General features: G+C 46.3%; 1 long non-coding RNA gene across 1 annotated transcript; it reads left to right on the forward strand.

Annotated features, from left to right (window-relative positions):
* The first annotated feature begins 2,692 nt into the window (after positions 1 to 2,692).
* LOC139256882 (uncharacterized) lies at positions 2,693 to 19,266 on the forward strand. The gene is made up of 3 exons (XR_011592210.1): positions 2,693 to 3,061; positions 7,418 to 7,506; positions 18,581 to 19,266. It is a non-coding gene; the product is annotated as an uncharacterized lncRNA (long non-coding RNA).
* The last annotated feature ends 1,086 nt before the right edge of the window (positions 19,267 to 20,352 follow it).

The following is a 20,352-nucleotide window of genomic DNA, read 5'->3' on the forward strand; positions in this document are numbered from 1 at the left end:
TGGCACCAAATCCAGGGACCCCTTACACTGAGACACCAAATGCAGGGACTACTTACACTGTGGCACCAAATCCAGGGACCCCTTACGCTGAGTCACCAAATCCAGGGACCCCTTACACTGAGACACCAAATTCAGGGACCCCTCATACTGAGGCACCAAATCCAGGGACCCCTTACACTGAGGTACCAAATCCATGGAACCCTTACACTGAGGCACCAAATCCAGGGACCCCTTACACTGAGACACCAAATTCAGGGACCCCTCATACTGAGGCACCAAATCCAGGGACCCCTTACACTGAGGCACCAAATCCATGGACCCCTTACAGTGAGGCACCAAATCCAGGGACCCCTTACACTGAGGCACCAAATCCAGGAACCCCTTACACTGAGACACTAAATCCAGGAACTCCTTACACTGAGGCCCCAAATCCAGGGATCCCTTACACTGAGACATCAAATCCAGGGACCCCTTACACTGAGGCATCAAATCCAGGGACCCCTTACACTGAGGCCCCAAATCCAGGGACCCCTTACACTGAGACACCAAATCCATGGACCCCTTACACTGAGGCACCAAATCCAGGGACCACTTACACTGAGGCACCAAATCCAGGGACCACTTACAATGAATCATCAAATCCAGGGACCACTTATACTGAGGCACCAAATCCAGGGACCCCTTAGACTGAAGCACCAAATCCAGGGACCCCTTACACTGAGGCACCAAATCCAGGGACCCCTTACACTGAGGCACCAAATCCAGGGACCCCTTACACTGAGGCACCAAATCCAGGGACCCCTTACACTGAGGCACCAAATCCAGGGACCCCTTACACTGAGGCACCAAATCCAGGGACCCCTTACACTGAGGCACCAAATCCAGGGACCCCTTACACTGAGACACCAAATCCAGGGACCACTTACAATGAGACTACAAAATTACAGAATGACACAGAAATGAGCCACTCGGACTAACCAGTCCGTGCCGGTGATTATGATCTGCTTGATAATGAGATAGCCTCAGTATGGAGAATGGTCATGCCGGTGAAAGCAGCTCCAGTTAGGGGGAATGGTGGGTAATGAATGAAGAGACGATGGAGGAATCAGACGGTGACTGGTGGGGCCTGGTGACAGATTATTGCCAGAAGTCCTTTTCAGGCAGGTTGATGATTCGATGTAACCAGTGCAACAACTGTATCCATCTGTTATTGTTCCAAAATACCCAAATCTAATGTCACTAATTTATTTTTCCATGAGAAATGTAGAGATTCCGATGTGTTTTTGACAGAAGGAAACGAGGCTTGCGCAGGAAAGAAGGTTCTTTGAATGAACACATTTTGAGGCTGTTTTGTGACTCGTCTCTGTGAGAGGTTAAAAACTTGAAATGGAAAAGGGCACATCCAGTGACACTTATATTGCCAATAGTGCTTTCTAAGTTAATCATTATATCCTAAGCCGAATATCCTATTGAGTATCTCAATCACTAATCCCAATGCGAACAAATAACCACAAACCACAACCACTAAACCTGCATCTAAGCCCAGCCCCTAACCAACTCTAAAAACATAAGAAATAGGGGCAGCAGTAGCCATCTGGCCCCTTCAGCCCAACCCGCCATTCAATAAGATCTTGGCTGATCTGATTTTGGCCTCAATTCCGCTTCCCTGCCCTCTCCCCATAAACCTTGACTCCACTCTCTTTAAAATGCACGCTATCTGCAACTTAAATATTTTCAAAGACCCAGACTCCACTGTTCTTTGGGGTAGAGAATTTCAAAGATTCACGACCCTCTGAGAGAAGAAATTCCTCTTCATTTCCATTTTAATTGGGCGCCCCCTTATGCTCAGACTTTGCCACCTAGTTCTCGATTCCCCCACAAGAAGAAACAGAGATCAGTGGGGAAGCTAAAGACCTGATAAAGGAAGTATTTAAACAATTATTTTGATGCAAGAAATACTGCAAGGTATGTTAGTAACAAGTAATTGTAATCAACTAACCCATCAAAATTAGAAAAGGCAATTACAAATGTCAGAACATTTCAAAGTTGATCACATGCAGTATGTGTGAAGATCTATTAACCACATTCAACAATCGTTAAATACATGAAATAACAGATTTACAGTCTTACGAAAGATAGTTCTTTCAAGGGTTGGTTGAAAGGAACGTTAAATGAGTGTAAAGTGAGACACGCCGGTTCAGTCTGAGACACCCACAAGCCGGATACTCAAATGAAACAAGTTTGGGATTTGATGTGGGAAAAGATGAATTACGTGAGAAGTGAAACAATCTGGAGTAAGAAAAGGCCCAGAATGGAAGGGACGGGAACATTAATGAGTCTATTTTTATGGAGAAATCCCATATTGGACACAGGGTGTTTGAAACAATCCTGAGACAGAACATTACTGTCCAGCTCAGGGACAGGGTTATACAGAGCAGCAGGAACAATGACTGAGGGCCAGAATGACCATGTTCAGTGGCCAATGGGGGCCCAGTAAATCCTGTCCCGGTCACTGAGGTGGTCTTGGGTATTTACCCAGCATTCCCCGCGATGGAGAATGTGCCGAGCCCAGACTACAGGGGCTCAGTGCGCAGGCGCGAGACCTGGCGGTATGTGGAGCATGCGCGGTGCGTGTAATGGCGGAGCGGCTGTGGTGAAATGTGTTCCGCCAAACAGTCCATTCTCCGCGGGGCGGAGGGGAGTAAAGGACCAGCGGGGAGCCGGGGAGGCTTCACAAACACCTGGTGCCCGCCGGAAGCCCGGAATAACAACCGGAATATCGGCGGCTGCAGCCTCGAGGCTTTCTCCCGGTCACAGGCCCCGGGTAACGGCGGCCATCTTTGTACAGGAAGGCAGGGTCAGTCCTCCGCCATCTTGGTTCAGTGAGCAGCAGAGCGCATGCGCGGCCATCTTGGTAAAGTAAGAGCTGAGTTATTTTATTCTCACACCTCGGATTTCTCTCATTGTTCTGATCTCCAAAGTGTATCGTCCCAACCTTCTCAACCTGTCCTCATCAGAGAACCCCCTCCTCGCCGGAATCAACCTCTGAACAGCCTCCAGTGTAAGTATATCCTTCCTTAAACACACAGTGTTCCAGGTGTGGTCCCACCAATACCCTGGTCACTTGGAGCAGGACTTCTCTGCTTAAACACACAGTGTTCCAGGTGTGGTCCCACCAATACCCTGGTCACTTGGAGCAGGACTTCTCTGCTTAAACACACAGTGTTCCAGGTGTGGTCCCACCAATACCCTGCACACTTGGAGCAGGACTTCTCTGCTTAAACACACAGTGTTCCAGGTGTGGTCCCACCAATACCCTGGTCACTTGGAGCAGGACTTCTCTGCTTAAACACACAGTGTTCCAGGTGTGGTCCCACCAATACCCTGTACACTTGGAGCAGGACTTCTCTGCTTAAACACACACTGTTCCAGGTGTGGTCTCACCAACACCCTGTACACTTGGAGCAGGACTTCTCTGCTTAAACACACAGTGTTCCAGGTGTGGTCTCACCAATACCCTGTACACTTGGAGCAGGACTTCTCTGCTTAAACACACAGTATTCCAGGTGTGGTCCCACCAATACCCTGCACACTTGGAGCAGGACTTCTCTGCTTAAACACACAGTGTTCCAGGTGTGGTCCCACCAATACCCTGTACACTTGGAGCAGGACTTCTCTGCTTAAACACACAGTGTTCCAGGTGTGGTCTCACCAACACCCTGTACACTTGGAGCAGGACTTCTCTGCTTAAACACACAGTGTTCCAGGTGTGGTCTCACCAACACCCTGTACACTTGGAGCAGGACTTCTCTGCTTAAACACACAGTGTTCCAGGTGTGGTCCCACCAATACCCTGTACACTTGGAGCAGGACTTCTCTGCTTAAACACACAGTGTTCCAGGTGTGGTCCCACCAATACCCTGTACACTTGGAGCAGGACTTCTCTGCTTAAACACACAGTGTTCCAGGTGTGGTCTCACCAACACCCTGTACACTTGGAGCAGGACTTCTCTGCTTAAACACACAGTGTTCCAGGTGTGGTCCCACCAATACCCTGTACACTTGGAGCAGGACTTCTCTGCTTAAACACACAGTGTTCCAGGTGTGGTCCCACCAATACCCTGCACACTTGGAGCAGGACTTCTCTGCTTAAACACACAGTATTCCAGGTGTGGTCCCACCAATACCCTGTACACTTGGAGCAGGACTTCTCTGCTTAAACACACAGTATTCCAGGTGTGGTCTCACCAACACCCTGTACACTTGGAGCAGGACTTCTCTGCTTAAACACACAGTGTTCCAGGTGTGGTCCCACCAATACCCTGCACACTTGGAGCAGGACTTCTCTGCTTAAACACACAGTATTCCAGGTGTGGTCCCACCAATACCCTGTACACTTGGAGCAGGACTTCTCTGCTTAAACACACAGTATTCCAGGTGTGGTCCCACCAATACCCTGCACACTTGGAGCAGGACTTCTCTGCTTAAACACACAGTATTCCAGGTGTGGTCCCACCAATACCCTGTACACTTGGAGCAGGACTTCTCTGCTTAAACACACAGTGTTCCAGGTGTGGTCTCACCAACACCCTGTACACTTGGAGCAGGACTTCTCTGCTTAAACACACAGTGTTCCAGGTGTGGTCCCACCAATACCCTGTACACTTGGAGCAGGACTTCTCTGCTTAAATACACAGTGTTCCAGGTGTGGTCCCACCAACACCCTGTACACTTGGAGCAGGACTTCTCTGCTTAAACACACAGTGTTCCAGGTGTGGTCTCACCAACACCCTGTACACTTGGAGCAGGACTTCTCTGCTTAAACACACAGTGTTCCAGGTGTGGTCCCACCAATTCCCTGTACACTTGGAGCAGGACTTCTCTGCTTAAACACACAGTGTTCCAGGTGTGGTCCCACCAACACCCTGTACACTTGGAGCAGGACTTCTCTGCTTAAACACACACTGTTCCAGGTGTGGTCTCACCAACACCCTGTACACTTGGAGCAGGACTTCTCTGCTTAAACACACAGTGTTCCAGGTGTGGTCTCACCAACACCCTGTACACTTGGAGCAGGACTTCTCTGCTTTTTATTCTATCCCCCTGACAATAAAGGCCAACATTACATTTACCTTCCTGACTACTTCCTGAACCTGCAGACTGACTTTTTGTGTTTTATGCACAAACACCCTCAGGTCTCTCTGTCCTGTAGCACTTTGCAATTTTTCCCCATTTAAATTATAATTTGCTTTTCTATTATTTCTGCCAACGTGGATAACCTCACATTTTCCCATATTATACTCCATGTGACAAATTTTTGCCCACTCATTTACCCTGTCTATATCCCTTTGCAAATTTTGTTTGTCCTCAATTTGCTTTCCCACCTATCTTTGTATCATCAGCAAACTTGACTATATCACACTCGGTCCCTTCCTCCAAGTCATTAATATAGATTTTAAATAGTTGAGGACCTAGCACCGATTCCTGCGGCACCCCACTAGTCACCATTTGCCAACCAGAAAAAGACCTATTTATCCCGACTCTCTGTTTTCTGTTAGTTAGCCTATCCTCTATCCATGCTAATATACTGCTCCCAACCCAGTGAGCTTTTATCTTGTGCAGTAACCTTTTATGTCCCACCTTATCAAATGCCTTCTGGGAATCTAAATACACCACATCCACTGGTTCCGCCTTATCCATCCTACTCATTATATCCTCAAAGAACTCCAGCAAATTTGTCAAACATGATTTCCCTTTCATGAAGCCATAGTGACTCTGCTTGATTGAATCATGCTTTTCCAAATGTCCCACTACTGCTTCCTTAATAATGGTCTCCAGCACTTTCCCAATGACAGATGTTAGGCTAACTGATCTTTAGTTTCCTGCTTTTTGTCTGCCTCCTTTTTTAAATATAGGCGTTACATTTTCGGTTTTCCAATCTGTTGGGACTGCCCCAGAATCCAGGGAATTTTGGTAGATTACAACTAATGTGTCCACTATCTCTGCAGCCACTTCTCTTAAGATCCTACGATGTAAACCATCAGGGCAAGGTGACTTGTCTGCCTTTAGTCCCATTATTTTACCGAGTACTACTTCATTATGAATCGTTATTGTATTAAGTTCTTCCCTCACTATAGCCCCTTGATTATCCACTTTGGTATTACTCTCAGTGACTGAGTGTTTTACTGTAATTAAACTAATCTTGGACTGTTTCTGTCAGATATTAACTCCGGCACAGTTCCAGCAAACACTCCCACTCCCTCGTCCCTCTGATGTTTCTGCAGAATTGCTTTGTGAAGACGGGCTCATGGAGAGAAACACCCTGCACGGAATGATCCCAAATTGAGCATCTCCAAGGGACAAGGCTTGCAGCTTTAATCATTCTCTGTCCTTTCCCCCCAGGCCCAGTTCCTTTGCTCATATTCTGATAAAAGTAAATTGGGAAAAGTGCACTTTGATTTTTACAGATTGAATTTTTGCAGAGAGCTGCGCATGCGCGGTTCAGCCCCACCCTCTGTGTCATTCCCAGTGAGCAGAAGAGCACATGTGCCCTCCCCTCCCCCAGCCCTGCCTGTGATCGCCATTCACTCAGTGAGTAGAAGAAGATGGTTTAAAACAGCCAGGAATGGAGGCACCGCGGCCCCAGGGTAAGGCAGCGAGCAGCAGCCTCCTTAAAGCAGCACAGCGCTTTGGGAGTGTGTCCGCAGATGGGCTCAGAGATCGGCATTGAGTCCGGGGGGAGTTCAGGGGGAGTCGGGGGCTGTGTGTAAGAGGCAGAGTGGACCAAGAATCAGTGTCAGTGCGTGGTGTGAGTGGGGGAAGGGAGAGGCCATTCTCGGGCTGTGTGTGGACAGTGTGTGTCCAGGGTAAGGGAGACAGAATGGGCAGAATCTGCTATTTACAATCTGCTGCTTTCTCTCCAAACCAGGAGTGAACGTTCCTGGTTTAGTTCCCTCGGGGGCTGTGTGTAAGGGGCAGAGTGGATCAGGAACTAGTTCCGGGACATGATGTGAGTGGGGGAAGGGGGAGGCCATTCTCGGGCTGTGTGTGGACAATGTAAGGTAACAGAGAAAGTAAATCACCTCGCTCTTTCAAATCATTGCTGCTTTCTTTCCCCAAATCAGTAGTGAATGTTCCTGATTCAGTTCCAATCTCACCGTGTCTGTAGTTCTTGGACAGTGAGCAGTGGAAACACACCTGTCAGTGAGGATGTGGGGAGTTTCGCAAAGTGCATCTATTGCAGGCACCAGGAGAGGAGTGTGGGAGAAGATATTTTAAAGACCAGTTATATTATTTCGGTGAGCTGAGTTCTCCAGAACCATGTTGCTGGTGGTTGAGAGATACATTGTCGCTCCCTCATATTCTCCCCCGCATCCATCTCTTAGAACTAATAATGTTCTCGTATTATTATTCTCAGAGCAAAATTCTTCAACCAGCCAGAACAAATGTGAGCTTTCCTCCACCCGGAACACAAGGAACAGTGCAGGCAGCTCCTTCTCACACACAGTAAGTAGATTATCACTCACAGAGCGCAGAGACTCAGAACTGGCCTCAATCCTATTGTCACAGACAGCAGAAGCTGTCAGTCCCACAGTGATCCGAAGTGACAGAGTTACATTGTGAATCTTACAGCCACATGGAGCAGTAGAATCACATGTTGTTTCACCATTGAAACAGATCATGCTGACAGGTACATTAAACACACACACTCACTTGCCAGAAACTGGCAGGTAGAGAATAAAAGACAATCATCTATCAGAAAAAATGTCCAATAGAATGTATAAACCACACTCGCATATCAGAAGCTGATGGGTACAGAGCAAAAGCCATATTCATGTTTCAGAATCTGACGGATTCAGTATTTAAACCCCCCGAACATACCAGAAGATGCAGATTAAAACCCACATTCCCGTAGCATAGACTGACAGATACAGTATACAACACACACCCACATATATGAAAGTGACAGTAACAGAATAAAATCCCCACTTGCATACCAGAGATTGACAGGTAAAGTGTAAATCCCATGTGCACATGTCGGAAAACTGAAAGGCAGTAAGTAAAATTGTTACTTGCATCTCAGAAACTGATCGGGGCAGAATAAAACCCACACACACACATCAGAAAAAATGACACAGAGAAGGCAAAATCTTTATTCACATATCAGAGAAATACAGGTTAAAAGTAAAATTAATTCTCACGTTCACATACTAGAGACTAGCTGATACAGAGTAAATTCCACACTCACATAGCAGGAACTGACAGGTACTGTCTAAAACACAATCAAGTAGCAGGAACAAATAGGTACAGTCAAACATAGCAGAAACTGAGAAGCACAGATTATACCTGAACACATAACAAAACCTGACAGTTACAGAAAAATACACACACTTGCATATCAGAGACTGAGTGATACGGTATAAAACCCACACTCACATATCAGAGACTGAGTGATACGGTATAAAACCCACACTCACATATCAGAGACTGAGTGATACGGTATAAATCCCACACTCACATATCAGAGGCTGACATATTACAGTCCATATTCCCTTAACATACAGTGACATACAGTGACATGCCCAGACTCACGTTCCAGTAATTGACAGGTACAGGGTAAAGATCTCTCTTTCATTCCAGAAACTGACAGGGACAAAGGAAAGTCCACTCACAATTAAGCAGAAACTGGCAGTTATAGAGTGAGGCCCACAATCACATGTCAGAACGTGACAGGTACAGAATAAAACCCAGATTCCCATAACAGAAATGGAGAGATACAGAGAAAGGACCACACTCATAGCAGAGACAGATAGATATAGAGTAAAACTCAGACTCATTTACCAGAGACCGACCGAGTCAACATAAACACTCACCTCCATAACACAAATTGACAGTTAAAAAGTAAAACTAATACTCTATCAGGAATTGGTGGTACACAGTAAAACAATACTAACATACTGGAGAATGACGGGTATGGAGTGGAGCTCACATTCACATAACAGATGGATAGATACAGCGCAAAATACACATCACACACCAAGAATGGAAAGAAACATAGAAAATAGGTGCAGGAGCAGGTCATTTGGCCCTTCGAGCCTGCACCGCCATTCAATATAATCATGGTTGATCATGCAACTTCAATACCCCACTCCCGCTTTCTCTCCCTATCCCTTGATCCCCTTAGCCGTAAGGGCCACATCTAACTCCCTCTTGAATATATCCAACGAACTGGACTCCACAACTTTCTGTGATAGAGAATTGCACAGGTTTACCACTCTCTGGGTGAAAAAGTTTCTCCTCATTTCAGTCCGACATGACTTACCCCTTATCCTTAGACTGTGACCCCTGGTTCTGGACTTTCCCAACATCAGGAACATTCTTCCTGCATCTAACCTGTCCAGTCCTGTCATAATTTTATATGTTTCTATGAGATCCCCTCTCATTCTTCTAAATTCCAGTGAGTGTAAGCCTAGCCGATCCAGTCTTTCTTCATATGTCAGTCCTGCCATGCCGGAAATTAGTCTGGTGAACCTTCACTGCACTCCCTCAATAGCAAGTACGTCCTTGCTCAGATTAAGAGACCAAAACTGCACATCATACTCAAGGTGTGGTCTCACCAAGGTCCTGCACAACTGCAGTAACACCTCCCTGCTCCTACACTCAAATCCTCTCGCTATGAAGGCCAGCATGCCAGTTGCTTTCTTTACTGCCTGCTGGACCTGCATGCCTACCTTCAGTGACTGATGTACCATGACACCCAGGTATCTTTGAACCTCCCCTTTTACTAATCTGTCACCATTCAGGTAATCTGCCTTCCTGTTTTTGCCACCAAAGTGAATAACCTCACATTTATCCACATTTTCCTGCATCTGCCATGCAATTGCCCACTCACCTAACCTGTCCAATTCACCCTGCAGCCTCTTCGCATCCTCCTCACAGCTCACACTGCCACCCAGCTTCGTGTCATCTGCAAACTTGGAGATATTACTTTCAATTCCATCGTCTAAATCATTAATATATATTGTAAATAGCTGGGGTCCCAGCACTGAACCTTGTGGCACCCCACTAGTCACTGCCTGCCATTCTGAAAAGGATCTGTTTATTCCCACTCTTTGCGTCCTGTCTGCCAACCAGTTCTGCCTCCACGTCAGTACATTACACCCAATCCCATGTGCTTTAATTTTGCACACTAATCTCTGGCGTGGGACCTTGTCAAAAGCCTTTTGAAATTCCAAATACACCAAATCCACTGGTTCTCCCTTATCCACTCTACGAGTTACATCCTCAAAAACCTCTAGAAGATTTGTCAAGCATGATTTCCCTTTCATAAATCCATGCTGACTTGGACCGATCCTGTCACTGCTTTCCAAATGCTCTGCTATTACATCTTTAATAATTGATTCCAGCATTTTCCCCACCACCGATGTCAGGCTAACCGGTCTATAATTCCCTGTTTTCTCTCTCCCTCCTTTTTTAAAAAGTGGGGTTACATTAGCTACCCTCCAATCCATAGGTACTGATCCAGAGTCCATGGAATTTTGAAAAATGACCACCAATGCATCCATTATTTCTAGGGCCACTTCTTTAACTACTCTCGGATGCAGACTGTCAGACCCTGGGGATTTATTGGCCTTCAATCCCATCAGTTTCCCTCCAAGCATTTCCTGACTAATAAGGATTTCCCTCAGTTCCTCCTTCCCGCTAGACCCTCGGTCCTCTAGTATTTTTGGGAGGTTATTCGTGTCTTCCTTACTGAAGACAGAACCAAAGTATTTGTTCAGTTGGTCTGCCATTTCCTTGTTCCCCATTATGAATTCGCCTGATTCTGACTGCAAGGGGCCGACATTAGACTTCACTAATCTTTTTCTCTTCACATATCTATAGAAGCTTTTGCAGTCAGTTTTTATGTTCCCTGCAAGCTTACTCTCATATTCTATTTTCCCCCTCCTAATTACACCCTTAGTCCTCCTCTGCTGAATTCTAAATTTCTCCCAGTCCTCAGGTTTGCTGCTTTTTCAGGCCAATTTCTATGCCTCTTCCTTGGATTTAACACTGTCCCTAATTTCCCTTGTTAGCCACGGTTGAGCCACCTTTCCTGTTTTATTTTTTACGCTAGACAGCGATGTACAATAGTTGTAATTCATCCATGTGATCTTTAAATGTCTGCCATTGCCTATCCACCGTCAACCCTTTAAGTATCATTCGCCAGTTTATCCTATCCAAATCACGTCTCATACCATTGAAGTTTCCTTTAAGTTCAGGACCCTAGCCTCTGAGTTAACTGGGTTGCTCTCCATCTTAATGAAGAATTCTACCATATTATGGTCACTCTTCCCCAAGGAGCCATGCAAGACCAGATTGCTCATTAATCCTCTCTCGTTACACAAAACCCAGTCTAGGATGGCCTGCTCTCTCATAGGTTCCTCGACATATTGGTCTAGAAAACCATCCCTTATACACTCTAGGAAATTTTCCACCACAGTATTGCTACAAGTTTGGTTAGCCCAATCAATATGTAGGTTAAAGTCACCCATGATAACTGCTGTACCCTTATTGCACGCGTCCTTAATTTCCTGTTTGATGCAATCCCCAACCTCCCTACTACTGTTTGGTGGTCTGTACATAACCCCAACTAACATTTTTTGCCCTTTGATGTTTCGCAGCTCTACCCATATAGATTCCACATTATCCCAGCCAATGTCCTTCCTTACTATTGCATTAACCTCCTCTTTAACCATAAACACTACACCACCTCCTTTTCCTTTCTGGCTATTCTTCCTGAATATTGAATACCCCTGGATGTTATGTTCCCAGCTTTGGTTACTCTGAAGCCATGTCTCTGTAATCCCAATGACATCATATCCGTTAACAGCTATCTGCGCAGTTAATTCATCCACCTTATTACAAATGCTTCTCGCTTTGAGACTCAGAGCCTTCAGGCTTGTTTTTTTAACACTCTTTGTCCTTTTAGAATTATGTTGTAATGTGGCCCTTTTTGATAGAGAATGAAACCCACAGGCAATTACCAGAAATTGAATGGTACAGGATAAAATCCACCTCTCGTATCAGAAACTAACATACAGAGTAAAACCCTCATCCACATACCAGAGGTGGACAGATAGAGTCAAATCCACACTCCCATACCAGACACCACTATATAAGAAAATAAGAACATAAGAAGTAGGATCAGGAGTAGGCCATACGGCCCCTCGAGCCTGCTCCACCATTTAATACGATCATGGCTGATCCGATCATGGATTCCGGACCACTTCCCTGCCCGCTCCCCATAACCCCTTCTTCCCTTATCGGTTAAGACACTGTCTATCTCTGTCTTAAATATATTCAATGTCCCAGCTTCTACAGCTCTCTGAGGCAGCGAATTCCACAGGTTTACAACCCTCTGAGAGAAAAAAATTCCTCCTCCTCTCAGTTTTAAATGGGGGGGGCCCTTATTCTAAGTTTATGCCCCCTAGTTCTAGTCTCCCCTATCAGTGAAAACATCCTCTCTGCGACTACGTTGTCAAGCCCCCTCATAATCTTATACGTTTCGAGAAATCACCTTTCATTCATTCTTCTGAATTCAATGAGTAGAGGCCCAACCTCCTCAACATTTTCTCATAAGTCAAGCCCCTCATCTCTGGAATCAACCTAGTGAACCCTCTCTCAACTTCCTCCAAAGCAAGTATATCCTTTCATAAATATGGAAACCAAAACTGCACGCAGTATTCCAGGTGTGGCCTCACCAATACCCTGTGTAAATGTAGCAAGACCTCCCTGCTTTTATACTCCAGCCCCTTTGCAATAAAGGAAAAGATTGCATTGGCCTTCCTGATCACGTGCTGTACCTGCATTCTAACCTTTTGTGTTTCATGCACAAGTACCCCCAAGTCCCGTTGGACTGCAGCACTTTGCAATCTTTCTCCATTCAAATAATAACTTGATCTTTGATTTTTTTTCAGCCATAGTGCATCACTTCACACTTTCCAACATTATACTCCATCTGCCAAATTATTGCCCACTTAATGAGCCTATCTGTGTCCTTTGGCAGATTTTTTGTGTCCTCCTCACACATTGCTTTTCCTCCCATCTTTGTATCATTAGCAAACTTGGCTACTTACATAGAAACAAAGAAAATAGGTGCAGGAGTAGGCCATTCGGCCCTTCTAGCCAGCATCACCATTCAATGCGTTCATGGCTGAACATGCAACTTCAGTACCCCATTCCTGCTTTCTCGCCAAACCCCTTGATTCCCCTAGTAGTAAGGACTTCATCTAACTCCTTTTTGAATATATTTAGTGAACTGGCCTCAATAACTTTCTGTGGGAGAGAATTCCACAGGTTCACCACTCTCTGGGTGAAGAAGTTTCTCCTCATCTCAGTCCTAAATGGCTTACCCCTTATCCTTAGACTGTGACCCCTGGTTCTGGACATCCCCACCATTGGGAACAATCTTCCTGCATCTAACCTGTCTAAACCCATCAGAATTTTAAACATTTCTATGAGGTCCCCTCTCATTCTTCTGAACTCCAGTGAATACAAGCCCAGTTGATCCAGTCTTTCTTAATAGGTCAGTCCCACCATCCAGGGAATCAGTCTGGTGAACCTTCGCTGCACTCCCTCAATAGCAAGAATGTCCTTCCTCAAGTTAGGAGACCAAAACTGCACACAATACTCCAGGTGTGGCCTCACCAAGGCCCTGTACAACTGTAGCAACACCTCTTTGCCCCTGTACTCAAATCCCCTTGCTATGAAGGCCAACATGCCATTTGCTTTCTTAACCGCCTGCTGTACCTGCATGCCAACCTTCAATGACTGATGTACCATGACACTCGGGTCTCGTTGCACCTCCCCTTTTCCTAATCTGTCACCATTCATATAATAGTCTGTCTCTCTGTTTTTAACAACAAAGTGGATAACCTCACATTTATCCACATTATACTTCATCTGCCATGCATTTGCCCACTCACCAAACCTATCCAAGTTGCTCTGCAGCCTCATAGCATCCTCCTCGCAGCTCACACTGCCACCCAACTTAGTGTCATCCGCAAATTTGGAGATACTACATTTAATCCCCTCTAAATCATTAATGTACAGTGTAAACAGCTAGGGCCCCAGCACAGAACCTTGCAGTACCCCACTAGTCACTGCCTACCATTCTGAAATGTACCCATTTACTCCTACTCTTTGCTTCCTGTCTGACAACCAGTTCTCAATCCATGTCAGCACACTATCCCCAATCCCATGTGCTTTACCTTTGCACATTAATCTCTTGTGTGGGACCTTGTCGAAACCCTTCTGAAAGTCCAAATATACCACATCAACTGGTTCTCCCTTGTCCACTCTACTGGAAACATCCTCAAAAAATTCCAGAAGATTTGTCAAGCATGATTTCCCTTTCACAAATCCATGCTGACTTGGACTTATCATGTCACCTCTTTCCAAATGCGCTGCTATGACATCCTTAATAATTGATTCCATCATTTTACCCACTACTGATGTCAGGCTGACCATTCTATAATTCACTGTTTTCTCTCTCCCTCCTTTTTTAAAAAGTGGTGTTACATTGGCGACCCTCCACTGATCCAGAGTCTATGGAATGTTGGAAAATGACTGTCAATGCATCCGCTATTTCCAGGGCCACCTCCTTAAGTACTCTGGGATGCAGTCCATCAGGCCCTGGGGATTTATCGGCCTTCAATCCCATCAATTTCTCCAACACAATTTCCCGACTAATAAGGATTTCCCTCAGTTCCTCCTTCTTACTAGACCCTCTGACCCCTTTTATATCCGGAAGACTGTTTGTGTCCTCCTTCATGAATACCGAACCAAAGTACTTGTTCAATTGGTGTGACATTTCTTTGTTCCCCGTTATGACTTCCCCTGATTCTGACTGCAGGGGACCTACGTTTGTCTTTACTAACCTTTATCTCTACTAACCTTTATCTCTTTACATATCTATAGAAACTTTTGCAATCCGCCTTATTGTTCCCTGCAAGCTTCTTCTCGTACTTCATTTTCCCTGCCCTAATCAAACCCTTTGTCCTCCTCTGCTGAGTTCTAAATTTCTCCCAGTCCCCGGGTTCGCTGCTATTTCTGGCCAATTTGTATGCCACTTCCTTGGCTTTAATACTATCCCTGATTTCCCTTGATAGCCACGGTTGAGCCACCTTCCCTTTTTTTCTTTTTCCGCCAGACAGGAATGTACAATTGTTGAAGTTCATCCATGCGGTCTCTAAATGTCTGCCATTGTCCATCCACAGTCAACCCCTTAAGTATCATTCGCCAATCTATCCAAGCCAATTCACGCCTCATACCTTCAAAGTTACCCTTCTTTAAGTTCTGGACCATGGTCTCTAAATTAACGGTTTCATTCTCCATCCCAATGCAGAATTCCACCATATTATGGTCACTCTTCCCCAAGGGGCCTCGCACAACGAGATTCCTAATTAATCCTCTCTCATTACACAACATCCAGTCTAAGATGGCCTCCCCCCTAGTTGGTTCCTTGACATATTGGTCTAGAAAACCATCCCTTCTGCACTCCAGGAAATCTTCCTCCACCGTATTTCTTGCAGTTTGACTCGCCCAATCTATGTGCATATTAAAGTCACCCATTATAACTGCTGCACCTTTATTGCATGCACCCCTAATTTCCTGTTTGATGCCCTCCCCAACATCATTACTACTGTTTGGAGGTCTGTACATAACACCCACTAAAGTTTTTTGCCTTTTGGTGTTCTGCAGCTCTACCCATATAGATTCCACATCATCCAAGCTGATGACCTTCATAACTGTTGCATTAATCTCCTCTTTAACCGGCAATGCTACCCCACCTCCTTTTCCTTTTATTCTATCCTTCCTGAATGTTGCATACCCATGGATGTTGAGTTCCCAGCCCTGATCATCCTGGAGCCACGTCTCTGTAATCCCAATCACATCATATCTGTTAACATCTATTTGCACAGTTAATTCATCCACCTTATTATGGATACTCCTTGCATTAAGACACAAAGCCTTCAGGCTTGTTTTTTTAACACCCTTTGTCCTTTTAGAATTTTGCTGTACAGTGGCCCCTCGGTCCCTTCTTCCAAGTCGTTAATATAGATTGTAAATAGTTGAGGTCCCAGCACTGATCCCTGCGGCACCCCACTCATTACTGATTGCCAACCCGAGAATGATCCATTTACCCAGACTCTCTGTTGTCTGTTAGTTAGCTAATCCTCTATCCATGCTAATATATTACCCCCAGTCCCGTGAACTTTTATCTTGTGCAGTAACCTTTTATGTGGCACCTTGTCAAATGCCTTCTGGAAGTCCAAATACACCACACCCACTTTATCCACCCTGGCCCATGATGTGAAGTGGAACATAATTCATCGAAAGCACCTCTGACAGTGTTGTGGAGAAAATGACCGAACAAATGTGAAAAATGAATTCCTGAATGTTTGGTATTGTACAAGACAAAAATAGAAAAAATGCATTTCTTCCAAATGTCCAGGCCTGGTCTGAATGATGGATTAGTGATTTTGAGATGAGATAAAATTATAACTTTCGCAAACTGTTTAAAAATAGACTGATATTTGAGGACAAAAATATTTCATTTCAGAATTTTTTTCAACATGGTACAAGCAGCGAAGGAGTTTGATGACGTATGCCATTGCCTAATCGAGAACTGATTTAGTTGGCTACTATTGCATATTTTCTTCTAATTTTTTTAAGTTTTGATTTGCTGTGTATTTCCACCTGTTTTGAATAACACCAAAAATGAAAATAATCATTGCATTTAGGATAAGGGGTAGGCCATTTAGGACTGAGATGAGGAGAAACTTCTTCACTCAAGAGAGTTGTTAACCTGTGGAATTCCCTGCCGCAGAGAGTTGTTGAGGCCAGTTCACTGGATATATTCAAGAGGGAGTTAGATATGGCTCTTATGGTTAAGGGGATCAAGAGGTATGGAGAGAAAGCAGGAAAGGGGTACTGAAGGAATGATCAGCCATGATATTGAATGGTGGTGCAGGCTCGAAGGGCCGAATGGCCTTTTGCACCTATTTTTCTATGTTTCTATGTTCGTTACATGCTGAAACAGTTCCAGCAAATTTGTCAAACTTAACTTCCATTTCATAAATCCATGCTGACACTGCCTGACCGAATTATGTTTTTCAAAATGTCATTGTAATGCTTCTTTAAGAATGAACTCTTCAACATTTTCCCAACCACAGATGTTAGGCTAACTGGGCTATAGTTTCCTGCGTTTTGTCTGCCTCCTTTTTAACCGAGTGTGGCTCTCAGTCCCCGGGTAATACCGAGTGTGGCTCTCGGTCCCCGGGCAACACCGAGTGTGGCTCTCAGTCCCCGGGCAACACCGAGTGTGGCTCTCAGTCCCCGGGCAACACCGAGTGTGGCTCTCAGTCCCCGGGCAACACCGAGTGCGGCTCTCGGTCCCCGGGCAACACCGAGTGTGGCTCTCAGTCACCGGGCAACACCGAATGTGGCTCTCAGTTCCCGGGCAACACCGAGTGTGGCTCTCAGTCCCCGGGCAACACCGAGTGCGGCTCTCAGTCCACGGGCAACACCGAGTGTGGCTCTCAGTCCCCGGGCAACACCGAGTGTGGCTCTCAGTCCCCGGGCGACACCGAGTGTGGCTCTCGGTCGCCGGGCAACACCGAGTGCGGTTCTCGGTCCCCGGGCAACACCGAGTGCGGCTCTCGGTCCCCGGGCAACACCGAGTGCGGCTCTCAGTCCCCGGGCAACACCGAGTGCGGCTCTCGGGGCCCCGGGCAACACCGAATGTGGCTCTCGGTCCCCGGGCAACACCGAGTGCGGCTCTCGGTCCCCGGGCAACACCGAGTGCGGCTCTCGGTCCCCGGGCAACACCGAGTGCGGCTCTCGGTCCCCGGGCAACACCGAGTGTGGCTCTCAGTCCCCGGGCAACACCGAGTGTGGCTCTCAGTCCCCGGGCGACACCGAGTGTGGCTCTCGGTCCCCGGGCAACACCGAGTGCGGCTCTCGGTCCCCGGGCAACACCGAGTGCGGCTCTCGGTCCCCGGTCAACACCGAGCGCGGCACCCGGTCCCCGGGCAACACCGAGTGCGGCTCTCGGTCCCCGAGTCAGAGCCACCGGGCCCAGCACCAGCAACCCCCGGGGGCAGCACCTCCCCCACACCAGGAATACAACAACTTTCATTTATACAGCAGGCCCAGCAGTTCCCAGCCGCTCTGTATCAGGTGGGCACTGGATGTGGAAGTTACTCACTGGCCTCCTGGGTGGGTCTGTTTGTTACACCAGTTTGAGATGGATGGAGAGGGGGAGAAGCTGCTGGGTATCACCCCCAGTAATTCTGGGTCCAGTGGGAACAACAATTTCCCATGTGGGCCTGTCGAGGGAGGTGGGTTCCCTTCCCTGAAGGACAGCAGTGACCCAGATGTGTTATTACGACAATCCGGCAGCTTTCATCGTCACTTGTTTCTAGTGCCGGCCCCACAAGTGACCAGATTCATTAAGCTCAATTTCACAACCTGCCTTTGTGTTTTTGTGGGTTCTCTCACACTCCCTTTTTCCTGTTTGAAATTCACTTTACAGGGTGTTAAAAGGGGAGGATTTGTAGACTGGAAGCTCAAACCAAACATCACCTCAAGATCTGACGGTCACTCGGTACATCGGGACTGGAATATCATCAGCTGTTGACCATGGAAGCAGAAGGCACCGTTCACAGTGGGGAGAAATGGTACACGTGCTCTGTGTGTGGACAAGGCTTCAGTCAATCGTCCAACCTGGAGAGACACAAGTGCAGTCACACTGGGGAGAAACTGTGTAAATGTGGGGATTGTGGGAAACGATTCAACTACCCGTCCCAGCTGGAAACACATCGATGAGTTCACACTGGGGAGAGACCGTTCAGCTGCTCCGACTGTGGGAAGGGATTCACTACATCATCCGACCTGCTGATACACCAGCGAGTTCACACTGGGGAGAGGCCATTCACCTGCTCCGACTGTGGGAAGGGATTCACTACATCATCCAACCTGCTGACACACCAGCGAGTTCACACTGGGGAGAGGCCGTTCACCTGCTCTGAATGTGGCAAGGGATTCACTCTGTCAGGCAACCTGCTGAGACATCAGCGAGTTCACAAGTGACTGCAGGGGTTGGATTCTGCTGTTATTCACATCCCGGACTGAATCGTGTTCATTCTGACAGTTGGGGTTTATAACTCCTGTAACACTGATGGTAATAACTCCTGAAATCGACTGGAGTTTAATATTTGTGATATAGACATATAAATTAGTGTTGCTTTCAACACATTGCTGTGGATTTTTGTCTTTCTCACCTGAGTGTTTAGCATCACCTGGCTGGAGCTGAGAAAGGACATTCTGTGGGGAGGATCTTACAGGGGGATCAGAATTTCAGCCTGGACACTGACCTTCAGGGCCACAGTAAGATCACCTCATTCTTTTGAACTCCAATATGTTTAGTCCAACCTACTCAACCATAAGTCAATCCCCTCATCTCCGGAATCAACTCTGGAATCTGCAGCAGACATGAGCAAGGACCTGAGGCTAATTAAATGACACATATTTCATTACAGACAAGGTTACACTGGGAGAAATGTTCAGTTAGAACATAATAAATAGGGGCTGGAGTAGGTCATTTGAACACTCAGGCCTGCTCCGCCATTCAATAAGATCATGGCTGATCTGATCATGGACTCAGTTCCACATCCTGCCCGCTCCCCATAATCCTTTACTCACTTATCGCTCAAAGATCTGTCTATTTCCGCCTTAAATATATTCGAAGACCCAGCCTCCACAGCTCTCCGGGGCAGAGAATTCCACAGATTTACAACCCTCAGAGAATAAATTCCTCCTCTCAGTTTTAATTGGGTGGCCGCTTATTCTAAGACTATGTCCCCTAGTTTTAGTTTCCCGTGTAAGTGGAAATATCCTCTCTGCATCCACCTTGTTGAATCCCCTCATTATCTTATATTTCGATAAAATCACCTCTCATTCTTCTGAACTCCAATGTGTTTAGGCCCAACTTACTCAAGATATCTTCATAAGTAAATCCCCTCATCTCCGGAATCAACCTCGTGAACCTTCTCTGAACTGCCTCCCATACAAGTATATCCTTCCTTAAATACGGAGACCAAAATACGGAGTTCATTACAGGCAAAATGCCAATTAAGTCAGCAGCACACTGGCACCTTAACAGTGTCTCATTGGCTGACAGGCTTTTCTTAAATAGATTTGCTGAGTGGATATTAACTTAAACCAGGTTTACAGGCGTGATGCTCTATTCACATATTGAAGGTAGAAGAGATGCTGTGAGACACATGCTAAGTCCAGTAGCTGAAA

Source organism: Pristiophorus japonicus, unplaced genomic scaffold (assembly GCF_044704955.1).
Source record: "Pristiophorus japonicus isolate sPriJap1 unplaced genomic scaffold, sPriJap1.hap1 HAP1_SCAFFOLD_79, whole genome shotgun sequence".
NCBI lineage: Eukaryota > Metazoa > Chordata > Chondrichthyes > Pristiophoridae > Pristiophorus > Pristiophorus japonicus.